Source organism: Narcine bancroftii, chromosome 5, assembly GCF_036971445.1.
Source record: "Narcine bancroftii isolate sNarBan1 chromosome 5, sNarBan1.hap1, whole genome shotgun sequence".
Taxonomy (NCBI): domain Eukaryota; kingdom Metazoa; phylum Chordata; class Chondrichthyes; order Torpediniformes; family Narcinidae; genus Narcine; species Narcine bancroftii.
This window is the reverse complement of record NC_091473.1, coordinates 7755453-7776096: the sequence shown is the minus strand read 5'-3', so window position 1 is coordinate 7776096 and position 20644 is coordinate 7755453. Positions and strand designations below refer to the sequence as shown.

The 20644-nt window shown below is 41.5% G+C and overlaps 1 protein-coding gene and 1 long non-coding RNA gene across 6 annotated transcripts in view; both read left to right on the top strand.

Annotated features, from left to right (window-relative positions):
- The window catches only part of LOC138763077 (copine-9-like), a 461486-nt gene that overhangs the window by 251731 nt on the left and 189111 nt on the right, over window positions 1–20644 (top strand). The gene's annotated exons all lie outside the window — the stretch shown is intronic.
- Window positions 14889–17540, top strand: LOC138763079 (uncharacterized). The gene is made up of 2 exons (XR_011357309.1): window positions 14889–15045; window positions 17369–17540. It is a non-coding gene; the product is annotated as an uncharacterized lncRNA (long non-coding RNA).

Genomic DNA, 20644 nt, shown 5'->3' with positions numbered 1-20644 from the left:
AAAGAGAGGAAGTAAATTTGGAAACTTGCCTTTGGGAAAAGTTTGGGTTAATTAAGGATGGTCAACATGGCCTTGTGCAGATTGTGTCCTGTACCAACAATTTGATTCAGGCCAGATGTAGTCCACCTAGAGCTTTCAACAAGGTCCCTCATGGTTGCCTGGTCCAGAGTATTAAAACACGTGGGATCCACTGTGATAAATTGCATACAAAATTGGCTCAGTAATAGAAGGGTTGGAGGTCTGTGACTACTTGTGTTACCCTGGACTCACTGCAATATATATAGATTAAAATGTCGATCGTTTGATGACTGTGTGCAGCAGTGGTTCTCAACCTTTTTCTTTCCCCTCGCATCCCACTTTAATCCCTATGCCATTGGTGCTCTGTGATTAGTTAGGGATTGTTTAAGGTGGGATGTGAGTGGGAAGGGAAGGTTGAGAACCGCCGCTCGAGACCAAAGTTGTTTATGAAACTCTTCTAAATTGTTCTAAATTTGTAAACCTGGCAAGCAATATTCATACAAACAATTATTTTTATTTAAAACAAGGTAGAAGCTGTGCCACTCAATTAATCTACAATTCCTAGTACACATCGAACGGTGGTAGGAAAGCGGAGCCCCCCCACCCCACGGGGAAAACTCCCGGGGAGTACGTGCAATCTTCTTATAGGCAGCACTGGAATTGAACCCGGTCATGGTGTCGCGCTAACTGCCACGCCAGTCATGCTGCTTTGGGAAAGTGAGTTCTTTGAGGGTTAGATATTGGCCATGGATAATTGCGAAATTGAGCCCTGCAGCCTGGAGAGAAACGACATGTTTTGCACATAGAAAGCCAAGTCTTCTGGTAGTGTTGCATTCCCTCAGCCTAAAGTCCTTGAGGCAAGAGGTGAAACTGATCAAGCATTCATCTAAATTAAGCACATTGGCAAAATTATTAAGGAATTGTTAGACTAGTGGCATCGTTAGTGCTGACATGTTCTTCACCACATCAGGTGTTCTGCTTTCCGTTCTTCTGCAAACATTTGGTAAATATTTTACAATTTTAAACCAATTATTCGGCTTAACTCCACACACATCGTTGATGACAGAAATGTGCATCAGTGCTGAAAAGCTGAGAGACGACTGCAGATGGACTACAATGCTGTCTGCCCAGAAAGGAGTCCAGCCCTGGAACAGTCTGCAGGCATGGCGTTTATCTTTTGGCCAACAGTTCATGTGGCTGTGGAAGATGTTGAAAACAGTGGTTCCAGACAGCAAGATCCTTCCTTCAAACTGTGTGATCTGAGCTGAAATACTATTAATGCAAACTATACATGCTTAACGACAAGGTTTTTTTTGGAGATTCTTGAAATTCGGCGAATTGTAACCTTGATTTATATTTGCAATCATGCATCATCCATCTTTTTTAAACCTTCAATGAACGTGATAAATATGCCAGACTCCTATGCACAAACATTGTTCTTTTTAATTCGATTTTTTGAGAGATGGGGTGTTAACAGCAAGACCAAAATTTATTTCCCCTTTTTATGTATGAGGAGCAACCCCCGCCCCCCGCCCCACATCCACACCATTTTTTTTTCTCCTTGATTCCTAAAGGTTGAGTGTGAGAGACAAGCTGTTGAGATTGCTTTAGCTTATAAATCAGGAAAGATTGTCAAGTCAGAAACTAATTCAGCAAAACAACAAGGGCGGCACAGTTGGCTCAACACATTTACAGTGATCGGGACCAGGGTTCGAATCCCACGCTGTCTGTAAGGAGTTTGTACGTTCTCCCCGTGTCTGCGTGGATTTTCCCCAGGGGCTCTGGTTTCCTCCCACTTATCGAAACATACCAGGAGTGTAGGTTAATGGGGTGTAAGTTGGGTGGCATGGTCTCGTGAACTGCAATAGCCTGTTACTGCGCTGACTGTCTAAATAAAAGATGTGTGTGAATGACTAGGGGGAAATGGAGCAAAAGAAGTCGTGTCAGCAAAAGTACAAAGAGAGACCAAAGCTACATTGCTCATACCCACAGGTGTTTTATATTTGTTTCTGTTTCAAGAGTCTGACTTTAGTGCTTCTTTTTATATCTGATGACATCCGCTGATCTCTCTGAGAATGGCTTTGCTAAGTGATTTACTCGTGAACAACTAAAGCTGCAAATTAAAGATAGCAGAACTGCTGATGAGAAAGTCATTGACATGAAACATTGACTCTGTTTCTTTTTCCACAAAGAAATATTCCCACTCTGAGATTTTCCAGGATTATTTGCTTTTACTTCAGACTTGCAGCAGTGCAAGATTAACCCACAGAAAGCAGCTGGACCGGGCAACATTCCCGGCAGAGTGCTCAGGGGATGTACAGCTCAGATAACATCTCCCTGAGAAGCACCATTGGCCCAACATGCTTCAAAGCTGCCACCATTGTCCGTCCGTGCCAAAGAAATCGTCTGTGCCCTCCATCAAGACGACTGCCCTGTCGCACTCACTTCCATTGTCATAAGGTGTTTCGAGAGGGTCGTCATGGGGCACATCAAGCTCCCGTCACTGGACTCCCTGCAATTCACATACAGACCCAACTGCTCTATGGACAATGCCATCGCCCCTGCCCTCCATCTAGCCCTCACCCACCTGGAAACAAGGACTCGTAAGTTCGAATGCTATTTATTGGCTTCAGTTCAGCGTTCAACACAATCATACCACAGATCCTGATAAGGAAGTTGAGCCTGCTGGGTCTAAACACCTCCCCCTGCAATTGGATTCTTGATTTTGAAGTCTGGATCAGTAACAGCACCTCCAAGACCATCACATTGACCACACCCCCCCTCCCCCGACCCCAGGGCTGCGTGCTTAGTCCACTGCTGTTCACTCTGCTGACCCATGACTGTGAAGTGATACACAGCTCAAACCACATCATCAAGCTCGCCGACAACACGACTGTGGTGGGCCTTATTAGTAAGAATGAGGAGTCAGTGTCACTAATGGACTGGGGCAGAGTGACCAACCAATATCTGAACTTTAAAAAAAGACGGTTGTCTATTTCAGGAGAGCCCGGGATGGGGGGGAGACCACGCTCTGCTGATCATTGACGGCTCCACCGTTGAAGTGGTCAAGAGAATCAAGTTCCTTGGTCTGCACCTGGTGGAGAATCTCAACTGGTCCCTCAACACCAGCTCCATAGCCAATGCCTCTACTTCCTGCGAAGGCTGAGGGAAGTCCACCTTCCACCCTCCATCCTCACTACATTCTACAGGGGATGTATCGAGTGCATCCTGTGCATCTGCATCACCGCCTGTTTTGGAAGCTGCACCACCTCAGACCGCAAGACCCTGCGGAGGATAGTGAAGTCAGCGGAAAAGATCATTAGGGCCTCTCTTCCTACCATGACAGTCAGCTACAGCACTTGATGCAGGCGAAAGGCAATAAACATCGTGAAAAACTCCACACACCCCTCATGTAAACTGTTCTCTCTTCTGTCATCTGGTAGGAGATATCGCAGCACTCAGGCCCTTACGTCCAGATTGGGAAACAGTTTATTCCTCAAAGCCGTCTGGCTTCTGAATATGTGGATAGTACACTGTTTTAATCGTACCTCAATGACTCATTATGTGCAACTCCAAAGGAAATGGGCCAATGACCATTTTTTCTCAAGTAAAATATTTCAGCCACAACTTGGTCTAGAGCAGTGATTCTCAACCTTCCCTCAGCACCCACATCCCACCTTAAGCAATCCTTTACTAATCATAGAGCACTGATGGCACAGGGAATACTTAAAGTGTGATGTGAGTGGAAAGAAATAGGTAGAGAACCACTGTGATACAGGGAAAAGCATTAACCCCTTGGCCATTCGTAGTTCCTTTATTATTGGGTCACTGCTGCTCTCGAGTCTAAGTCCCACCGTTTCCATTCAGAAACATGGCTGACGGTGAAAAGTCAGTACTCCTTTCCCAAGGTGTCTTGACAATGCAGGAGAAAACATATCTGACTGCTTTAAGGTTGGAAAATATAGTCTTCAGGGAGAATATTTGTCAGGAAGGGCCCAAGTCTGAGGGGAGCAAAGTGCGATGATGTTTAATGTTTCTGGAATTGTTGGCTGTCAGAGATAGACTGGAATAAAAAGTGACGGGATCTGCTGGACATTGGTCTGTAAAGGAGATTATTTTGTTTTAGTTAACTTCTCTTTAATTAGAAACATTAAGTCCAATTAACGCAATGCCCACACAAACCTTTAGTCGGCCTCCGACATTACAAGTCAATTAATTGTTGAGCTATACTTTTGCATGTACAATTTGTGAGTGATATTCTTCATCACAGCCGAACAATCCTCATTTTCCTAAAAAAGAATGTATCCTACCTTAGCATTTAATGTGAAGACTGCTCAGCAGCTGTGTTTCTATGGAAACCTGCTTCAAATCTCAGACTCTGACTACGCTAAAAGGAGCCTGAAATCTAATTCCTGTTGCTGCGTGGAGGGCTATTGTCAAAAGTCACTGAGGATTGTGTATTTCTCAAAGGAACGCAGCTCCTGCAGTGCTACCTGCCTGATCTAAAAAGCAAGCAGAAAATAAGTCAGGTCAGACAGAATAATCGAGACTTGTTCACCTGATACTTCAGCAGGTATTAGAGATTTGTTCCTATCTTGTGATCCCCAGTTGATTGCTTTGTCAGTCAGGAAAGGTGGCACAAGTGTTGCTACCTCACAAGTTAGTGGTGAACCTACTTCCATCCTGACCTCTGGCACTATCTGCTGGAGTTGGAATGATCGCCATGTATCCATTGGCTTTGGTCCCCACCTACATCCCAGAGCTGTACTTCCTATGAATCTCCCCTTGTGAAGGTGGGTGACAGGAGAATCAAGACCAACACTGATTTAAAATTAAATGTGCACGATGTTGGTTGCTGAACTATTTGCCAACAAAATCTACCTGAGGAGAAACATCCCCAAAGTTTATTGATCAAGCACGTTCTTTCACCGCTTCTAAAATACTTTCATTTTGTTTGGATCGGGCCTTGTGTGCAACTGAACCGTAACTTGAGATCACCACAACTCAAAAAAGCGACATATGATGAGATGTTCACCAACAAAATGCATCATTTCTTAAAATATTAGCTTTAAGTTCCAGATAATCAATATTCAGGACAGTTATCTGGTGCAGAGATTCAATTACTAATCTAATTTCAAAGGAAGGTGTGTGGCATCGCTGATTTCTGCCACCATGGACACCCTACAAATTTCCACGGACACCAGCTGCATAAATACTGTGATTGCAATGGCAGAGCAGAGGCTTTCTTTCCTATTGCTGGAGACTCTCACTTCCTGCCACCCAAAAGGCACAACCCAGAGTGTGAAGGAATATTCTCCCCATGCCAGGAAGAGTGCAGCTCCAACAACATGAGGAAAGCAGGCAAGGGGTATAGGTGCCAGCAGGTTCGGGAACAGCTGCTACCCCTCCACCATCAGACTTCTCAATGACCAACTCAATCAGGGACTCTTTCTTGTGCGCATCATCAATTTTCTTTTTTATTCTCTCTGTATCGCACAGTCAGTTTGCTGACATTCGTTATGTTTCCAATTCTTTATTTGTTTACGCTGTGTAGAATTTTTTTTTTTGCATTACCAATTAGTCGTAATTCTTGTGCACCTGCAAGTAAACAAACTCAGGGTTGTATGTGATGCCATGTATGTACTCTGACAAGAAATCTGAAATGACTCACAGAACAAGGCTATCCCACTTCATCAAACATAATTGTAGACCGGGCTTTACGCAGCAGCTGTGCCCTGACACTAAGTAGCCACGTGCTGAACAGACGTGCCTCGATGAGCAGAAAGTGCGCCATGAGCTGAAGAAAAGTCCTCAATAGGTCACAGATTGCCTCCAGACCTCATGCTCTTCCTTGTGAGTGATTCTGAAACAAAGTTGTCAATGAACTATTTTCCTTTTTCACTAGATCACAAGACAAAGGAACAGAAGCAGGCCATTTGGCCCATCAAGTCTGCTCCGTGAAATCTCCCTGTGCTAAACTGTTCTCGCATCTAGTTCCAAGTTCCAGCCTTTTTCCCCATACACCATGATACCCTGACTAATTTGATACCTATCAATATCTCCTTTAAACTCCCCCAATGATCCTGCCTCCACAGCTGCATGTGGCAAAAAATTCCACAAATCCACTACCCCTGGCTAAAGGAATTTCTTCTCATCTCTGGTAAATTGGTACTTTTTAATTCTAAGACTATGCCCAACAGGGAAAACATATTATTTAAATCCACTCTGTCCAGTCCATTCATTATTCAATATGTATCTATGAGATCCCCTCTCATTCTTCTATATTCTAATTATTAGAGTCCAAGAGCCGCTAGGCATTCCTCATATGTTGCCCTTCTCATTCCTGGAATCATTCTGGTAAACATCCGCTATAGCCTCTCCAACCTTGCTATATCCTTTCTAAGATATGGGGCCTGAAACTGCACACTGTTCTCCAAATGAGGTCTCACCAGTGCCCCATTGAGTCTCCTCAACACCTCTTTATTCTTATACACAATCCCCTTTGAAACGAATGCCAACATAGCATTTGCCTTCTTTACCACTGGTCCAACCTGGCGGTCACTTTCAGATTCTCCTGCTCAAGGACCCCTCCCCCCCCCCAAGTCTCTTTGTACTTCTGAGGTTTGAATTTTCTCCCCATCCAAATAATAATCCGACCATTTATTTCCTCGACCAAAATGCACAACCGTACACTTCTCAACATTACATCACATCTGCCATTTCTTCGCCCATTCTCCTAAGCTGTCGAAGTTCATTTTGATGCAAGTATTTGTTCACCAACCTAATCCTCATTTTATCATGCTATCATTCCTGATTCGATTCATCTGCACGGAGAAAAGTGCACACTGCGGACGGGATCTGTCGGGCTTGAACTGGGAATGGCAGGGATGAAATCATAAAAGTTACTGTGGCACTTGGTGAAAGTTCCACCCAGCCCAGTACAGATAACTTTAATGAGTGATTTACAATGTAACATAAATATCACAAATTACTCCATTCAAGGACCAAGCTAATAAGATGAAAAATCCTACACACAGATTCCTTTTCCTGCGGGCGCGGCAGAATTACAACTAATTGATAGTGCAAAAAATAAACTGTACTCAGTGCAAACATATAAATAAAGAACTGTAAACCGATAATGAATGTAAACAAACTGTTCAATGCTGGGAGAATTTTTAAAAAATCAATAAAGTGCACAAGAGTCCTTAAATGAGCCCCAGATTGAGTTTGTGTTATTGAGGAATCTGATGGTGGAGGGGTGGCAGCTGTTCTTGAATCTGGGGGTGCAAGTCTTGTGACTCCTAAACCCCTTTCTTGATGGCAGCAACGAGAACAGAGCATGTGCTGCGTGATGAGGGTCTTTGTTGATTGTTTCTTCTTTTCAATGGCAGTGTTCCCTGTTAATGTTCTTGATAGTGGGGAGGGTTTTGCCTGTGATGTCCTGGCCTGTGTCCACTACAGGGCTTTATGCTCAGGAGTATTGGTGTTCCTATACCAGACCATGATGCAGCTGGTCCACCACACATCTATAGAAATTTACCAGGGTTTCTGGTGTTATCCCAAACCTTTGCAAACATCTGAGGAAGTAGAGGCACTGATGAGCTTTCTTCACGATACTATTTGTGTATCAGGTCCAGGAAAGATTGTTCAAGATAGTGACTCCCGAGAACCTAAATTTGCTCACCCTCTCCACCTCTATTTCCCCAATGATCACTCGATGGTAAACCTCTGTCTTTTCTGAAGTCAACAATTGGCTCCTTAGCTTTGGTGACATTGAGTGCAAGGTTGTTGTTGGTGCACCATTCAGCCAGGTTTTCAATCCCCCTCCTGTACGCTGACTCATCTCCTTCCTTTATACAACCCACTACCATGATATCGTCGGCAAATTTGTAGATGGTGTTATTGTTGTTCTGAGCCACACAGTCATAGATATAAAGTGAGTAGAGCAGGGGGCTAAGACCACAGCCCTGTGATGCTCCAGTACTGATGGAGATTGTGGAGGGGAGGGAACCATTCACTTGTAGTTTCCAGTGAACAGCTTGTGAGTGTGTATTTCTACTGAAGGTAATTGTGAAAATTTTAACCTTAGTTTTGCACTCCTGCCAGAATTATCATTTTCTGAGCATGGGGGATACTCACAGAGAATCCATCTCCCATTATCTTTGATCATCAGCTATGGTTCACTGGAGCATACGCGACTTGATCTGATCTGTTAGTAGTGAGATTGCTTTGTTCCGAACATAGGATGTTGCTTCTGCTATCTGCGTGTACCTGGCCCTATGTTCTGGATTCAGCTGACTGACATCTCTTTTCTGAATGTCTATTGCCACTGCTGGCTTGCCATTCCCATTGAACTGGAATTGGTAGAGTGAAGATAATTTGTGGCTTGGGGTTACAGTTTGTGGTGAAAATCAGTTCTGCTGCAAATGATGACCTAGAGCATCTTGTTACACCCATTATGGAGGAGTTGCATTGGATTCTATCCCATTTGTAACTGTGCTATAATGGTAGAAAGTATATTCAGGGTGCATTATAATGGTGGTGTCGTGACCCTCTGGTCAACATTACTGCAGAGAGATGCATCAATATTACCACAGGGAGAGAAATCAGGGACTACAGGGACTAGGGTTCGAATTCTGCACGGTCTATAAGGAGTTTGTATGTTCTTTTTATGAACTAATAAAATCTTATTAGTACTAACAAAGGAACACCAAAGAAAAATTCACCAGACAATGGTAAATTCAAAATTAAGTTTTTATTAAACTATCAATCATATATTATCTTACTTATCTCTAAACTTAACTCTATCTTAAATCCCACTGTGTGCAAATGTGTGTGTGTTTAAATCCAGAACTATTACAGTTTATACATAATTCTGAAAAGTCAATTTTAACTTTCAGCATCAAACATGTCATGTTGAAATTGAAGATTTTTAAGCTGCAGTTAGAAGAAATTATGAAGCATTTTGAAAAATCATGCCTTCAGTCCTCTTTAAAACTCACAACTTTTTTTGGTAGAGCCACTTTCAGAATAATGTTTCTTCATACGAACATTCTTCAAACTCCCTCTTATCTTGCCTAAGAGTTATGGAGTCTTTTTCTATGGTGATTTCTTTCTTAATCAAATGACTTTTTTTTTTCATGGATACACGAGGCTGCCCTCTTTTCTTATAGGCAGTCGGAGTGGCTATTCCTTTTAAAATACCACTTTTGGTGTTCCTCCTTTTATTAGGGAGAACACAGGTAGCTATCCTTCTTTAAAGGAATTGGTGGATACTTTTTCAATCCGGTCAATACAGGATGGCCTTCTCTTCAACTGACCCAAAATGCCTCCGATTTTGATAATATATTTCTTGCAAATCTCTCATGTCACATGATATGACATCATAACAGCCTTTGAAGTCCTTCTGAACCTTTTAACTTATTCATACTAAAAAGCATAATTTAATCTTTGTCTTCCCGAACTCAAAATCAAAGTAATTGTCTTTGTTTGATGTTTCCCTCCTGCTTCCAAGTTGTCTAGGATTTCTTAAGTAAACAGTCCATTGATCTTAGTATCTCAAGAACAATCATAAAATCTTTTCATCTCTTTGCTTCATTTGTAGTCACAGCAGACGTCTGTAACTGAGAAGATGTCAGCTACCGTCTTGAAAAAAATCTGCTTTAAAAATACAAATATATACTCTTTCTGCCCCTGAAACCAATCCCACAAAATAACTTTACAAATATGAAATCAGTTTAACATTAAACTCGAGAATAATCATCATGGTTCTCCCCGTGCCTGTGTGGGTTTTTCCCCAATGGCTCCAGTGTCCTCCCACCATTTGAAACGTACTGGGGTGGGGGGGCTGTAAGTAAATTGGGCGGAACAGTCTCGTGGTCTGACATGGCCTGTTACTGTGCTGAATGTCTAAATTTAGTCCCAAAAAAATTAAATTAAAAAAAAAGTGTACCTGAGTCCAGAGTCAGTATTGACGAGTATCAGGAGTAATCTTTAATTGAGCACCACTACGCCATCAACTTTGGTGCCACTGCTTTCCCAACGGGAAAGTGAGTACATGATGGAAAACCTATTGGTTGAAAAGCTTCCTTCCCTGAGTGTGAAGTCCTTGGCTAGTCTGGAGAGAGTGTGCCTTCATTAAAGTCCAGAGTCAAAGTCTGTGCAGCATCATCTGCCTGATGTTATTGTGTGCTTGTTACAGCACGGCCGAGAGGCTTTGGAGGGTATTATGGAGGACATGGTGTTGGGATAGGAACCCCGCATTAGTCAGACCAAAGAAAAACAGGGCATTTTTCCTTCTCAAAGGGAATTTAATGAATCAGGTATGTTTGTATGAATATCCAGTAGTTTCATAGTCAGGATTAGACTTTATGAGAGTTCCCATGACACAATGAGTTCAGTTCTGACTCACTCCCTTTGGAAATGAGCATGCCATTAAAATGGGGGACTCGCACTTTTGATCATCCTTCCTGTACATTGTCCATTCCCTGTGCAGGCAGAGTGCCAACAAATAATTTGTATTTGACACATTTATCCATGACGATGGAAATAACCAGCTGTCCTTCCATTGAGTTAGTGGTGGAGAGAGACTTCCAATTTCCTCCTTTCCTTTGGGTGCTGAAAATGTTAACTCTTCTGCTGGCAGGTGGTGTGACAGGAAATGCCACTCTCTGATAACTTGTTCGAGCAAACATTACTGTTGTGTCAGCTTTGGCTGTGAGTCTTGACAGTGCAATTGTGGAGGACATCAGAATCAAAGTCCTCCTTGTGCCCTCTCAGCATTGTTCCCTGAATAATAATTAGCAGTGCAGATCCTACAGCAACAATCACTGCTTGCATTCTCCGATTCATCTTTAATGCACGTAAACCTCCCAAAGTTATTTACAGGAGCCATCTCAAACAAAATGTAATACCATTCCACATTAAAAATGTGAAGCACCACACCGCTCGGCCTGGAGCCCACACTGTCTACACTAAGCCTGGTGCCAAATTGACCTATGTAATCTGTGCTTGCATACAATCCATGCTGCTCCATTCCCTGCAGGACTACCTGAAGGCCTGTTAAATGCTTTCATCTGATCTGTTTCCCCCACTACCAATGGTGGCCCATTACCAGGCACCTGCCATACTCTGGATAAAGAAAACCTGCCCTGTGCATCTCCTGGAAATATTCCCTCTCTCATATGCCCTCATGTATGTGACATTTTTCCTCTGGGGGGGTGGAGTTTCTGTCTACCCTATCTGTGTGTAACATAACTCAGACAATTGAGGAGTAAAAACACGCTTTTAATAGCTGACAATCAATGGCCAGTAGACACAATAGCCCTCAGGTGAATCTGAGGTAAGGCGGGAAAACCAGGGTTTATATTGGGGTAGATAATGGTGGACCCAACCATCAGAACAACACACAAACAATGAATTCCAGGTCACTGCACTATGCATCTCATTAACTTGATAAACTTCTGTCAGGTCTCCCCTTGGTGATATTGACAGTGGCTGAAATTGACAGCTTAAGAAAGAAGTGGAGAAGTTTGGGGACTAAAATACAGGACTTTGACAATGGTGGAAGGACTGAAATCAGGAGATCCTCAGATGGCTCCAAGATCTTGGAGTGTGTGGCAGGCTGGAGTAGAATAGGGCAGCTGAGAATTTGGAAGAAGTTTAAGAGGGTTAACTTTCTTTTGTTAAAAAAATACTCATTTTTGTAGATGTGAACATCACCAGAAAGGCCAACCTGTGTCTCTATGAATGCATGTTTCTGAACGTGTGTCTCTATGAATGCATGTCTCTGCTGTACTTGTCCTTCTTGGGAGGTGCTGTCCGAGCAAATGGTCATCTACTTCATCTGGTGCTCCTGTTGTGGCCTTCTCTACATCAGAGGGACTGAGCGCAGATTGGGAGATCGCTTCGCTGAGGACCTTCGCTCAGTGACAGAGACCTTCCTGTAGCCAACCGTTTCAGTTCTGTGTCCTGCTCCCACACTCAGATGGCCTCGTGTACTATCCCAGCAAGACCACCATTAACTGGAGGAACAACACCTGATTTTCCATCTGGGCACTCTCCAGTTGGACGGCATTAACATCAACTTCTCCAGTTTTTGGTGACCATTCTCCCTCCCTTTCCTTTGTTATCACCCCCTGTCAGCTCTCCATCCCCTTCCCTATCTATTCACCTAGCCATTCTTCCTCCTCCTGCTTGCTGCTGTTCCCCCCCCCCCACCTCCTACTTCCTGCCTTTGGGATCATGCTCTTCCCTCACTGCTCCCCTCATTACCTTTTTGTTCAGACACCTGCCAACATTTTTCAACATCTTGATGAAGGGTTCAAGCCCAAAATGTTGGTTATGTATCCTTTCTCCATAAAGGACTCTGCTTGACCTACTGAGTTTCTCCAGCACTGTTTTTACTTCAGCCACGGTGTCTGCAGACTTTCGCGTTTTACAGTGCAACCACTATGTAGTGATGGTGGAAGAATGAGCATTTAGTGCAGTGGACAGGCGCCAATCAAGCAGGACTGCATTCTTCAGCATGGTGTCAATTTTCTTGAGAGTCTTTTTTTTTTAACTATTTATTTGGAAGATCATTAGTAATAATACAACATACATTCCATAAAGACAATTTTATATGTATATATATATAAAAAAAATAAAATGTCCCCACCCACCCTCCCACTGCATCAGCCAGCCCTCTGTAGGAGAGCCAAAAAATATATAAACAGAAACTAAGAATATATAATAAATCAAAATACATCTAAATGCATATATTCCAAATATGGTAACCACTTATTAACAAAAAATGAATAATTATCATGCAGATTATACGTGATTTTTTTCCATAACAAGACAAGCTTACAATTCATTCAGCCATCGCATTATATTAATCTCTATCTTATCTTTCCATGTACTTGCTACACATTTTCGAGCTACAGACAATGCTAAGCGTACAAATGCAATTTGAAATTTATCCAACCCTAATCCCTTTAAAGGAATCAATTAACCCATTAATAAAATAGATGGATCTAGTGGTAACTTAATGTCATATAATTTTTCCAAAATTAACCTAATTTCTTGCCAAAATGGTTGTACATAAACACAAGACCAAACGGCATGTAAAAAAAAGTACCAGTACACACACCACATCTAAAACAAGAGTCCGAATTACTAAAACCATATGTTTTCAATTTCTCTCGGGTTAAATACAACTGATGTAGAAAGTTATAATTAACCATTCCATACCGTACATTCGTCAATTTAGTTACACTGTCATGACACATATCTGCCCAGTAATCTTCAGGAAAAACAAAAGCTAAATAATTTTTTCATTTAAGCTTAGACTTCTTCCATTCCTGTTTATCCATATTGTCTTGTAATACTTGATACATAACAGAAATATAACCCTTTTTTGGCATAGAAGAAATCAAAGACTCGAATTCCGTCAATACAGGTAAAATCATCTCTCTACCATACATATCTTTCACCAAAGCTCAAAGTTGATAATAAACAAACAAATAATTTTCAGCAATATCAAAACGCTCTTTCAATTGATTAAAAGAGAAAAACTCTTTCTACGAAACAAACCTGTAACATCTTTATACCCTTAGAGTCCCAACTCTTTAAATGATTATTAAATATTGAAAAAGGAATACACTGATTGTTATATAATGGAGTTAAAATTGACAATTTACCTTTTGATCCTAAAATCTTATTTTTTTTAGTCCATACCTTTAATAGATGTTTTAATATCGGCACATTATATTCCTGCAACAAATTTACATTCCATCAGAAATACAAGCCATCTTAACTTTAGTCCAACTCGGGGGTTGGTCCAAATCCATCAGTCTACTAATAAATTTCAACTGGGCTGCTTCATAATAATTTTGAAAATTGGGTAATTGAAGCCCACCTAACGCATTCTTCCAAGTAAGTTTATATAATGCTATCCACGGTAATTTACCTTTCCATAAAAATTCTCACTTCTTGAGAGTTATTGAAGCCACACTCATCCAGGCAGACAGATTACTACTTCAGTTTTTGATTTATGTCTTGAAGATTGTTAACTTTCATCTGTATGTTGAGCATGAACGGATGCTTGTTTGGAGGATTTAATAACACAGTATTGCAGCGTGCACGCTATGCGAAATGCACGCACACACCCACACACAGCCTCCAACTGGCCAGCGTTCACGCTGCTCCCCGACATGCAGGAGGTCACATGGGATGACGGCCATTGGTTAGTGCGGCGCCAACATTTTCACCTTAACTACTGTATATTTCGGTGTACGTTGAGTCGTAAAAATCCTCAAAAATTGCTCAAAATAGTGGGGGTCAACTAATATGCCAGATATACTTTTAAGATCTTAAATTCAGGTCAAAAACTGTTTGATGCCAATTCGGCATACAAGTCGACCCTGGAATCACCAATTCGGTGTATTAATCAACCTTGTAAGCACCTCCCCAACACCTTCCCACTGCTTGGCGCCACCATAACCCACCCAGACATTCTACAGTTATTGAGCATGAGGTCCCCACTCCCACCTGGGAGCCAGAAGTCACCGCTCCTGCCCGGTAGGATGAGGGGTTTTTTTACTGTTTTTTTTTACTTATGACAATTTACAGTTTTGTTACTTGGCAATTGGCTGTTTTAAAAAATTTTGGGTGGTTGCTGGGAGGCCCGGAGAGACAGAAAATGGGGGTCAACTTCCATGCTGGGTATTACCATAAAACCATTAAAATGAGACTTTTTTTTAAAAAAAAAGGGGTCAACTTATCTGCTGGTCGCCTTGTACAACGAAATATATGGTAATCCCTTATGACAGAACACTGGTGGCATGGGGGAAAGAAAGTTTTTGTACCATTGTCCTGTCATCTGCAAGGGCTTGACTACTGAAGAAAATTTCAGAGAATGGGTAGAGGATGGTTAGGAAGGAATTTTCAAACAGGATGGACGTCTGAACATTGCTGTTTAAGTAAATGAAGATACAATAACATGGCATTGAAATGCAGCAATGAAATCCGGTGGTTAATGAGAGAGTAAGCCTATTATTAAGTGTTCACCAAAATTTTTAATTCCTCACCCTAGATGCTATCGTTTGAAATTCCGGAATTACCTCTCGTTCCCAGCTTTTGTTTTCCAGGATTAGTTTGTAGAATCTCTCCTCTATTTTATTACCTCTATTTTATTAAAATATTCCATAAACCCTGCATCTTTGAACAAGCTTTTAGCCATCCACCTCAAATTTCAGTTTTATTGTCAGTGTACATACAACCCTGAGATTTGTTCTTCTGTGACTACGGCAGAATTACCATTTATTGGCAGTAAGATTTAAAAACTACACAACGTACACATGTAAACAAATAAAGAAATGTAAACAAACTGGCTCTGAAATACAGAGAGAAAAAAAATCAATAAAGTGCAAAAGTAAGATTCCCTGATTAAGTTTGTCGTTGAGGAGTCTGATAGTAGAGGGGTAGCAGCTGTTCCTGAACCAGGTGGTGCGAGTCTTGTGGCACCTACACCTCCTTCCTGATGGAAGCAGGGAGAACAGAGCATTAGCTGGGTGGTGAGGTTCCCTGATGATTGCTGCTGCTCTCTGACAGTTGCTCTCCCTGTGGATGTTCCCGATGGTGGGGGGGGGTGGGTGTGGGTTTGGCCTGTGAAGTCCTGGGCTTTGTCCACTACCTTTTGCAGGGTTTTATGCTCGGTCCATATCAAATGTTGTTTGAGAATCCTCCTGTGACCAACCTTCGAATATTTTCCTGCATTATGGATGCTATATAAATGTAAGTGGTTGCTGTCATGTAACCTTACAAAAAAAAATCATAATTCAACAGTCCTGTGCAATGTCTGAAACTGCATGATGCCTTTTATTGAACCTGTTATTGCAGTGGGTCTGAGCAGACAGATGGTGCTACATCTGTTTCCTTGTAGCAGCAGACACTTAAACAAAGGTTAAGAAGGATTCACTGCAATTCCTGACCCGTGGCAGCATGTCAAATATCCATTTATTGTCCTCTGCAAGATACTGGTAAATGTCCAGTTGCCATTGACAACATGTCTTCTCAAATACTGTTGGGGAGAAAGTGACTATTCAGCCATAGATTTATAGAATTTCTTCAACGCAGAATGCCTCTTGATGCATTGAGTCTTTGTCACTTCCTGCCAGTGCAGTCTTATCAGTCCATTGTTCTCCCAAATTTCCTTTCAAGTCACTTTTTTTTGCCATCACACAGATCATAACTACACATTCCACATATCTTTTGTCCATTATCTTTTGACTGTGCATTTCTATCTCTGGATGCTGCCTGACCTGCTGAGTTCCTCTTGCATTTTGTTGTTTGCTTAAGATTCCAGTATCTCCAGTTCTTGTGCTTCACTTCAGTCTCAGTGAAGAGTCCCCACAGGAAACGTTGACTGACCATTTTGACCCACGGATATTGCTTGGCCCACTGAGTTTCTCCATCATCTCATTGTTTGCTTGCACATCGAGGTTCCATCCCAGCTTTACGCAAACACTGCCCCTACTGATTAAAGTTGTAAATAATTGGAAGATGGTTCTGGGTTTGGATTTCAAGTCAAATTTGCTTCCCTGTGATTAATGCCATTTTTTGTGATGTTTCCATTGGTGAATGTTACAAACAGTTGTGCAACAGAGTTGGACAATGGTTCTCCACATCAAATGCTTGTCTTTTCAGTTCAACTACCACACTCTCAATGAGTAATTATGTTAAAAACTTTGGACAGTTATGCACCAAATGTGGATGATGAAGTTTTTATACAGGATACATTTTTGTATTTAGCAGAATCCCAGGAAATAATTTTAATAGGAGGTGATTTTAAATGTTATTTAGATCCAATAATGGATAAATCAACAAAAGCAGTAGTGAGAGCTAAAGCAGTGAAGATTACATTAAGTTTGATGAAGGATTTAAATTTAATAGATATTTTATTTGGAGCAGGCTGAATCCTAAAAAGAAAGAGAGATTGTTCTTTTTACTCACACAGACATTATTTTTATTCGAGAATAGACTTCTTTTTGATATCATCGCAATTACAGGGTAGAATTAAAAATGTAGAATATAAAGGTAGAATATCATCTCCACTTTTATTGGCATATTCAGTTCCTGAGACAATATTTACCTGATGGGTGGAGATTTAAGTCAGCATTGTTGAAGAGAGTGGACTTTTGTGATTTTATAAGAAAGCAAATTCAATTATTTTTGGAAATAAACTCAAATTTGGTAGATAATACATTTATTATATGGGAGAAAAAAAGTAACCCTATGGACAATGAAATAATTGCCTTGTCCTTTGTAAAAAGTTTACCTGACTTCTTGCTTCTGTTCCATACCCCAGGTATCGACATTCCCACCGAAGTGGGACAGAAAATCCCTGAAATCCTTCTCTGCGAATTCCTGAAATCTTGAGCTTTGAAATTTGTGTTTGGTGCATCACAGGGATAGAAATACAGCTTTGGTTGAAAAAATGTAACAATTATAAAGATACATTTCCCACGGTGATACACTCACCACTGATCTATGTGGTTCCTATAACTTCAGCCGAACAAACACGTGTCTCATTATAACTTCCCAATAATTTCCAGAATCCAACTTCTATGCCCAGTTTGTCAACATTATCAAAATGACACCCATCATGATTTGTAGGACACTATAAGCATAGTTCTTAGTGCAGCATATCACAGAGCCAGTGACCTGAGTTTGAATCCAGCACTGTCAATAAGGAGTATGTACTTTCTCCCTGTGACCTGCATGGGTTTTCCCCAGGGGTTAAGGTTGCAGGTTAATAGGGTGTAATTGGGCAGCCTGAGTTTCAAAGGCCAGAATCAGCTTCTACCATGTGATAAATGAATTTAAATTAACAGTTAATCTTGAGATTGGTAACTACTTTCTTTAAACAGCAGAGTCCTTACGTTGCATGTCTTAAGATTTAATTTAGAAAAATATTGCAACTTAAGTTGTTTCTTAAATGGAAGAACATAGACACCTAATCACAGGGTGACATTTTGATGCTGCAGGTAGTCAGCTGCAGCAGCCCAGGTTCATTCCTGATCTCTGGTGCTGTCAATGTGGAGTTTGCATGTTCTCCCTATGACAGGTTGGGTTTTGCCAAATGCTTTAGTTTCCTCCCACATGCTAAAGATGATTTTGGTTTGTAGAGTATTCAAATATTGTAAATTGCCTGATCTAAGTGGGTGGGAGGTAAGTTGATGCTTGTTAATTGATGCAGGTTACAGGGAAATAAATTAAGGATGGGATTGATGAGATCACTTGGAGAAGCAGAATAGACTTGATGGGCCAAATGCCTTCATTAGAAAATATGACTGTGTGGGATATTAATACTGTGAAAACCAGGCTTGAGAAAGATTTGTAACAACACACTGTCAATGGATTTAAACAGCTTTTATTAGCAGTTCAAACAGTTATGTTAATATTTGGTTGGAAACTTTGCCTCTTTTCCCTTTCGTGGTAAAGATAATTGAAATTTACTTAGAATTGGTCTCGAGGGGAAGTTTCTAAGCAGCCGATGGTAAGCTTCTGCAAAAGGAAATCTCTTGCTTTTCCCTCTGCGGATTTACCATTCCATCTGTCTCTTTGTTTACTCTTCCAGCTGTTGCTTCCAAGATAAATCCAACCTAGATTTTTCTTTGACATTCTCATACTAGTTGTTTTGCAGACAGGTTCCCTAAACCTTGACGGTGCAAGTCACAAAGAATCTACCTGAACCCATGAAGGAGAGTGAGAAACTAAAGCCAATAGAAAACTTGTTTTTTTTAAAATTAAAAACCAAGTCAACGGCAAGCTGAAACAAATGGTAGGAACACTTAGCAGGTCAGGCGACATCTGCTGGAAAGAGGGTTAATATTTTGAGTCCAAGACCCTTCATCTTTAACAGACAGGATCAGGATTTAGCAGTCTAAAAGTGGTGGCTGTGGAGGTAGTGGAGACATTAGGGGTGTTCTTTCAAAAACCCAACAGATTTCTGATATGGTTGCAGTTGATTGGAAGGTAGCAAACTTCAAAGAAGGAGAGAGAGAGAGAAAATAACTAGAAACCATTAACAAGAACATGGCAAAATCACACTGGCCTGGGCTTTTGGGGTAACGCTTGGCAGAATTACAAGCAACAACTTCCTCATTGCAGGGCATGCAAGCACAAAATATTCAGCTGAGAAGTTATTCCTTTGGAGGAGCCACTGCCTCTACCTCTTGGTCATCTTTCATCAGGCAGGACTGGTCCTTGAAGACTTGGGCAATCTCTTTGTTCAATGTACAGCAATGTTTTATTTCAACTCGGGCGGATGGGGAAGTCATTTCATCTACCTGAAAGTTTTAAAGGCCTTAAGTAAATCAACGCTGGCTTTGTGTCAAATTAGTTGGCAGTGAGAACATATTATAGTTAGAACTTGTCTATATCGAGCCCGGAAAGATGACTATTGTGAAGAATGTAACAGTCCCATTGGTGCATGTTGGGTGACCTACAGCAGTTATGATTAAAGTTGAGATTTTCCCTCATCAAACCACTCAAACAGCAGGTTTAATATAGATTCACTGTGGCCCATAAAATAAATGGAAGATTACTTCTTGTCAATAGCCACAATTGCATCAATATTTTCTGCCTGTTCTTTGGCTTGGCTTCGCGGACGAAGATTTATGGAGGGGGTAAAAAGTCCACGTCAGCTGCAGGCTCGTTTGTGGCTGACAAGTCCGATGCGGGACAGGCAGACACGGTTGCAGCGGTTGCAGGGGAAAATTGGTTGGTTGGGGTTGAGTGTTGGGTTTTTCCTCCTTTGCCTTTTGTCAGTGAGGTGGGCTCTGCGGTCTTCTTCAAAGGAGGTTGCTGCCCGCCAAACTGTGAGGCGCCAAGATGCATGGTTTGAGGCGTTATCAGCCCACTGGCGGTGGTCAATGTGGCAGGCACCAAGAGATTTCTTTAGGCAGTCCTTGTACCTTTTCTTTGGTGCACCTCTGTCAAATGGTTTCTGCCTGTTAGTACTGGCAGTATTGTACAGAGAATTTTGGGAAAAGCAATTTCAAAACCTTGTAAAGCCCCCAGTGAAGGGGGGTGGGGGAAAGACATGAATGTCGGACAAGATTAATAGTGTTTGCTTAAGTTCACTTTTCTCTGACTACTTTTCTTTGTTGGTGCATTGAGGTTTATTTACTCTCAGAAGAGGATAGAAAGTGCAGATGCTGGAATCCTGCGTAAAAACCAAACTGCTGGAGGAATAAAGCAGGTTGAGCAGCATCTGTGGAAGGAAAGAAATTGTCAATGTTTTGAATGGAAGCCCCTGCATCAGGGCCTCGACCCAAGTTGAATTGTTTATTGTTGTGAGGGAGGAAACAGGTTTGGTAGGACTCAAAGGCAAGGACTCTGGACACAGTTTTGCAGATCAAAACATCCTTGCGTAAAAAGGTAGTGCAAAAGAGAACACGAGCAGAACCTTACAAAGAAAAAATTAAGTTTAAGCTGTGCAAATGCAACATTATTTTACTCCTGAGGGATCTGTTCAATAGCCTGTTAAGTAGCAGGGAAGAAACTGTCCTCGAATCGGAGTGGTGCATGCTTTCAAACTTGTTTATCTTCTCTCTGATGGGGAGGGATGAAGAGAATA